This window comes from Giraffa tippelskirchi, chromosome 8 (genome assembly GCF_054371585.1).
Source record: "Giraffa tippelskirchi isolate mGirTip1 chromosome 8, T2T-mGirTip1v1.2.pri, whole genome shotgun sequence".
In the NCBI taxonomy this organism is placed as follows: Eukaryota; Metazoa; Chordata; class Mammalia; order Artiodactyla; family Giraffidae; genus Giraffa; species Giraffa tippelskirchi.
The window spans coordinates 127,116,446-127,123,032 of record NC_137282.1 but is presented as its reverse complement, the minus strand read 5'-3'; the positions used below and the strand labels follow the sequence as shown (position 1 = coordinate 127,123,032).

The window sequence follows — 6,587 nt, the reverse complement described above, 5'->3', positions numbered from 1 at the left end:
AAATCAGAAGTTAAACAGAATTTTCCTAAGCAGTTAACTTTATTTACACACTTGACTGATCTAATTCCTTTAAATATATCAAGCAACACTTATATATTTAGTACATTTAATCCTCTGAACTATTTCAAAGGTCTATCATAGCAGACTTAAAATTCTAACAAGCAAAATGTCCCCTATACGTGGATTAAATGACTTAATAGTATTAAAATGGCAATAGTACCCAAAGCAAGCTATAGATTCAGTGCAATCCCTACCAAAATTCCTGAAGTGGAGGGTGGTCTTGTGAGACTGAGCTTTGTATCTGTGAAATCTCATTCTGTCTCCCAATAGACAGTTGATGTGGGATCTGAACACTGACTAAATGTTTGATGACATTAAGGAATGATGATTAATTGAAATGATTTTTTAAATCCTTACCTTTTTAGAGATATGTGCTGAGAGACTCACATATGAAATGATATGTTCTGGGTTTGCTTCAAAATAATATGGGGGGACTTCCGTAATGGTCCAGTGGCTAAGACTCTGCACTCCCAAGGCAGGGGGCCCAGGTTCAATCCTTGGTCGGGAAACTGGACTCCAGAATTTGCAAACCTCAACTAAAAGATACCCACATGTCACAGCTAAAGATTCCACATGGCACAACTAAGACCCGGCACAACCAAATAAATAAATAAAAATAAATGTTAAAAACAAACATACGCATGGGTTCCTCTGCAGTTCACTTCAGTTCCCTACCACCCTCCCATCTTCAACACGCCTGGCCCGACCCCCAGTGGCACTAACGTGGGCGCCTCAGGGCACTCTCTCAGCAAAGCAAAGCACGGCCGGCAGAGGAAGAATGCCAACTGTGGAACAGGGAGCATAGGCCGTACGACCTCAGTGGGTGAGCACTGGGGTGATGTGGCGATTCTACACAGAGGATTCACCAGGGCTCAAACGGGGCCTTGTTCCAGTATCAGTTATGAGTCTTCCCTTCATCGCTTCTATATTTATGTTGCACATTTGGGGCAAGTACACTCGTTCACAGATTCAGCTACATCTATCTGTCTGTCATCTGAAGAAGAAAGGAAAAAATCCCAACATATGTTGGATCAAAAACATAGTGATTTTCTGTTCATGAGGAAGAAATTTTCTGTAAGCTTACTGTTTTACAGGGAACTTAATGAGAATTAAAGAATCAAATTTTTTTCTATGGCTAAGAAACCTTTAAATTCATTAAAACACACACACACACACACACACACGGGGACGGGGGAAGTCAATTGAGTCTCCAATCCTCAGCTGATAAAACAAGACTGAGCTCAGAATTGTTGAAGCTGGGTAATGAGTACATGGAATTTGTTATGCTCTATCTACTTTTGTTATGTGTTTGACATTTTCCCATAATTAAGAAGTCAGAAAGAAACAAAAAGGGAAAGAAAAGGAGAGAGGCCACAAGAGGAGATCAAGAAAAAGACTAAGCATGCAGTTCATGATATCATAATAGTGTAGCATTTTACAGAACATTTATGGAACATTTACATTCAGTACCCCAGAAGAAACCAGATAGATCTTCAATTCTTCCTAAACGTCTTCCCAGCCACAAGATCCCTTCCTGTCATGAGACTGAAGCCAGCCTGACACACGGAAGGTGATAAATGTTCATCAAACATGAGTATGAAGGGACTTCCTGGTTAAGAATCTACTTTCCAATGCAGGTGACGCGAGTTTGATCCCTGGTTGGGAAACTAACATCCCACATGCCCTGGAGCAACTAAGCCTGAGTGCTGCAAGTAGAGAAACACACAAGACCCAGCACAGCCAAAAAGAAAAAAAAAAAAAAAATGAGTGTGAAGCTCTCGTTGCCAGCCCTCCCCACACTTCCCAGAGACTCTGCTGCCAACTTTCCAGCCTGGATCTTAGAACAAAGAGCAATTGTGGTCCTGGTCTCTTTTCACCCTTCTCTTCTAGCATATCTTTTATTTTATTTTAATTATTTTTATTTTTGTTGAAGTATAGTTGATGTACATTCCCTAGTATGTCTTGATTGCTTGCCACATATTTCAGAATTTAAATTATACCCAGATAAAGCTTTATTCTACAGGCAAAATTCTGTAGCTTGCTTCATGAGCTTTTATTGTTTGTATTTGTTTTCGAGTTTAAGGGGCAGGGCCAGCAAATTAGGTTATAACCTGTTCTTTTATAAACTATTAATATAACCTGTTCATTTCAGTTTATAATTTATAACTATTCAGGTTATACTTCCTTCCATTCACCATGTTGTATCCTCCTTAAGTTTAGTCCTCTTAAAGTGTGTTACAGAATCAAAAAGACTGGGAAACACTGAATCAATAAATAGAAATTTTGCGTGTAAGGAAACTGAGAAGGCTGAGGCCACTTAGTGGATTTTAAGAGGATTCACAGCTATTCTTAACACCATACCCCCAAAATGACCCCCACAAAAATCCACACAGGTTATAGAACAATGGAGGGATAATTTATTTTTCAAATATGTAAGCATTATATATATATATGTATGTGTATGTCCATATATATACACACATATATATAGACACAGAAAAAAGTAGAGAAGTTTACATACAGAATAATAGCATTTAACCTATTGTATAGCATAGGGAATTCTGCTCAATAGTATGTAGCAGCCTGGATGGGAGGGGAGTTTGGGGGAAAATGTATACACATATATGCATGACTGAGTCCATTTGCTGTCTTCCTGAAACTGCCACAACATTGTTAATAAGCTATACTCCAATATAAAATAAAAAGCTAAAAAAAAAAGAGAGAGGAAAAAAAGAATAATTAGCATTTACTTCTAGGTAAGACGAAGATTTCTCTCTTTTTTTGGCCATTTCTCTTCTTGGTCCAATTTTTTATAATTACATCTAATGAAAATTCTTCTTACTGAAATAAAGAGCCGAAATAACGTGGGTTTAAAACTTTCATTTTAAATTGATCCATAATTATTTTCCTTTTCACAATGTCCATGGGGTTCTCAAGGCAAGAATACTGGAGTGGTTTGCCATTCCCTCCTCCAGTGGACCACGTGTTGTCAGAATTCTTCACTATGACCTGTCCATCTTGGGTGGCCCTTCCCAACATGGCTTACAGCTTCACTGAGTTACTCAAGCCCCTTTGCCATGACAAGGCTGTGATCTATGTGCTGGAGAACTCTTGAGAGTCCCTTGGACTGCAAGGAGATCAAACCAGTCAATCCTAAAGGAATCCTAAAGGGAATTAACCCTGAATATTCATTGGAAGGACTGATGCTGAAGCTGAAGCTCCAATACTTTGGTCATCTAATGTGAAGAGTCAACTCATTGGAAAAGCCCCTGATGCTGGGAAAGATTGACGGCAAAAGGAAAAGCAGGCAGCAGAGGATGAGATGGTTAGATAGCATCACCAACTCAATGGACATGAATTTGAACAAACTCTGAGAAAAGGACAGGGGAGTCTGGCATGCTGCAGTCCATGGGGTCGCAAAGGATCAGACACGATGTAGTGGCTGAACAGCAGGAAATTATTTTCTGATAACCATCAGTTAATTATCTGAATTCTCCTAATCCAGGGATATGTCACGTGACAACTGAAGTTAGCTGAGAGCATTTGAGTAATTATATTTCCCTGACACCGCACCCTCCTGCAATGCCTTTCTCCATATGCAGTCAATGCTCCCATAAGCACACACAATAATTATCACCCTGTGGTTTTCTCTGGAATTTACTTGATTTACAAAATGTAACTGTAGCACTGAAAACAAATGGAAACTGGGATACAGAGAGGTTAAGTAAGTTGCCCAAGGTCACACAGCTGGTAAAAAACAGAGGTGGGATTCAAACCCCAAATCTGACTCTGAAGCCTAGTGATAACTTGAGGAGTGGAAAGCAGCCAAGCTCATAAATTGTGGCCATTTGGAAAAACTGCCTTGATGTCTCTGGGTGTGTGTGTTTGTTTTTTCAGTTCCCCACGTTCCTCTGGGAACCCCAGGGAACAACACGTTAGATGAACAGTGGTCCTTCCTCACTGGGCCCAGCCCCCAGAGTCAGCTCCGCTCCTGAACTCCGGTTCTGATTTCAGCTCCAACTCTTCCCCCCTCAGCGGTGCCTCAGCGTATTACCTTATTTGGCTCTCAGGCCCACAGAGAAGTCTGAAAAGGATCCAGGCCAGAATAGGATTGCTTGTACCGTCAGGGGGTGAGAAATCTTTATTTCAGTGACCTTGGCTCGTGCTCCGAAAGTCACAAATACAGGGAAGTAAGTTCAGTCTCAAAAACAGCTAAAGGAGCAGCTGAAGAGGGCAGAGTGGAGGTGCTGATGTCACAATTTTTTACGTGTGCTTAATTCTATATTTAGAAAGAGATTTGTCTTTATTGTGCTTTCTTATGCCTGTCTTTCTTTCTTTCCTTAGTTTCCAGAGTTTGTACATCAATGCAAGGAAACTCAAGCCCAGAAAGTATAAAAAGTTTTAGGTAGCTGGTGCCATAGATATCATAGTTTAGCATATGCTTATATGGTTTATGAACAATGCTTTAAACACAGTTCAGAGAATCTCTCTCTCTCATCTAATTTTTGAAACTCTCTCAGGTTCTTATTATCTCCATTTTATGCTTTTTAAAAAATATATTTATTTATTTATTTGGCTGTGCTGGAGCTTAGGATCTTTATTTGGAGCATGTAAACATTTAGTCTGGTCTAGTTTCCTGACCAGGGATTGAACCCGGGCCCCCTGCATTGCGAGCATGGAGTCTTAGCCACTGGACCACCAGGGAAGTCCCTCCCTGGCACTTTTTATGTTTTGTTGTTGTTGTTTGGTTGGGTTTGGTTTTTTTGTTTGTTTTTGGCCGTGGTGCTCGGCTTGCCGGATCTTAGTTCCCTGACCGGGGATTGAACTCAGGCCACGGCAGTGAAAGCTCGGAGTCCTAACCCCTGGATTCCCAGGGAATTCCCATTATTATCTCCATTTTATTGACGGGAAAAGTGAGTCACAAGAGGTTAAGTCACCTGTCCAAGGTTCCAGAGTTCAGAATGACCAAAGCCAGGCTTGCACCTACAGTTGGAATAGTAACTGTAGGCCCATGCTACTACTGAGACACCCCAGATTTCTGGGGGCCTTTACCTTACTTAACCTGTTTACATTTCAGCCTGTTGAGCCCTTACCCTTGCCTTTCTGTCTTCTCCCTTCCAGATTTGCAAGTTCCCCACTTTCTGGCTCAGCGCCCGTCAGAGTGCTTCTTCCTCCACTGCCTGCTAATTCAAGGAGCCCTTAGGATTCCCTCGTGGTCTTTTCCTGACTCACTGTATGTCTCAGTCCATGAGGAACCTTCCTGACTTTCAGAAATTAGGTTCTTTGCTTTATCTTTGGTGGAGTGATTATTCTTCTATGCCTGAACCATGCATCCAATACACATGCTTCTTTCTCAAGTCTCCAGTGTACATCAGACCTCCAGTTCACTATCTTTCCATCCTGTCCCCCACATCTGACTCTCACTGCTTCCCAGACACCCTTGACTGACCATGAGTCTCACAACTTTCATATTGGCCCTGCCTACCTCCTAGTCATCTTGTCTTTCCTTTACGGAAACAAGCTGTGTACCTCTGCATTCAGCCTCCTTTGTCTGGTATGCCCTAGCTTCGGTTTTTCAAACTTTTGATCCTAAGCCTAAGAAATACATGTGACATCATAACCCAGTATCCACAAGTGCATGACCCCAAGGGTAGGCAGCATCTAGGCTGTCTCACAGTGGCTGACAACACCACGTTCATATTCAAATTAGAATATAAGTGCCAGGTCACACCAATGAGGACTCCAATCCAGTTTGTGTCCACACCCAGATGTGTTGTTAAAAATATTTAACCATAGTTCAGCCTGAACCCTAGATGATGAAGACAGTTGTGGGAGGGTGACAAGTGGAGACTGGGTGCTGTGATGGGAAGAAGACGGGTGTGGAGGGAGCTTCTCAGAGCAGCAGTTATTTACCAAAGAACACTGATGTTTTTGAATATTTTAGCGACTGCTACTTCTGCTTCAGAGCCTTCCAGCTAAACGTCACTCCATCCACCACTTAGCTTCAGTGTCCCTTACTAACTCCACCATCCAAACCTGCTTTTCTGCCACTGGGGGAAAAAAAAGTGCCTCATCCTTGCTTGGAAAAAAGCCCAGGACGTCAGCCCTAGTTAATTCTAATTTCTGAAAGAAAAGCAGTCTGCTCAAACAGAAGTCAGTGACAGAAGGGTGTTTCATGGCAAAAGAAAGTGTTCCAGGCCTGTTGGGCCCCAGTGTTTAGCTTCTGCCTTACATTGGCAGGGAGATGGGATGTTTCTCAATAACTCTGAGCACGGAACTAGGAAGCAGGCACCCTTTCAGGCAGACTGTGACAAGTCCTCAAAGTACCTTGGCAACCAACCAAGACTTTTATTTTAGAAGCAAACTCTTATCAGGATTCTTGATTGTTGGCTGAGATTGAGAGCGTAAGCAATTTCCTTAAACTCTTTTGAGTCTCATAGTCATATGTTTCATATTGCAAAATGGGAAAATAAGAATGACCTACTTGAATCAAAAAGGTATGCTGCTGCTGCTAAGTCACTTCAGTC

At 41.7% G+C, this 6,587-nt stretch overlaps 1 pseudogene; it reads left to right on the top strand.

The window, feature by feature from the left end:
• Positions 1-207: 207 nt before the first annotated feature.
• LOC145517082 (protein transport protein Sec61 subunit beta pseudogene) lies at positions 208-1,120 on the top strand (annotated as a pseudogene).
• Positions 1,121-6,587: the final 5,467 nt, after the last annotated feature.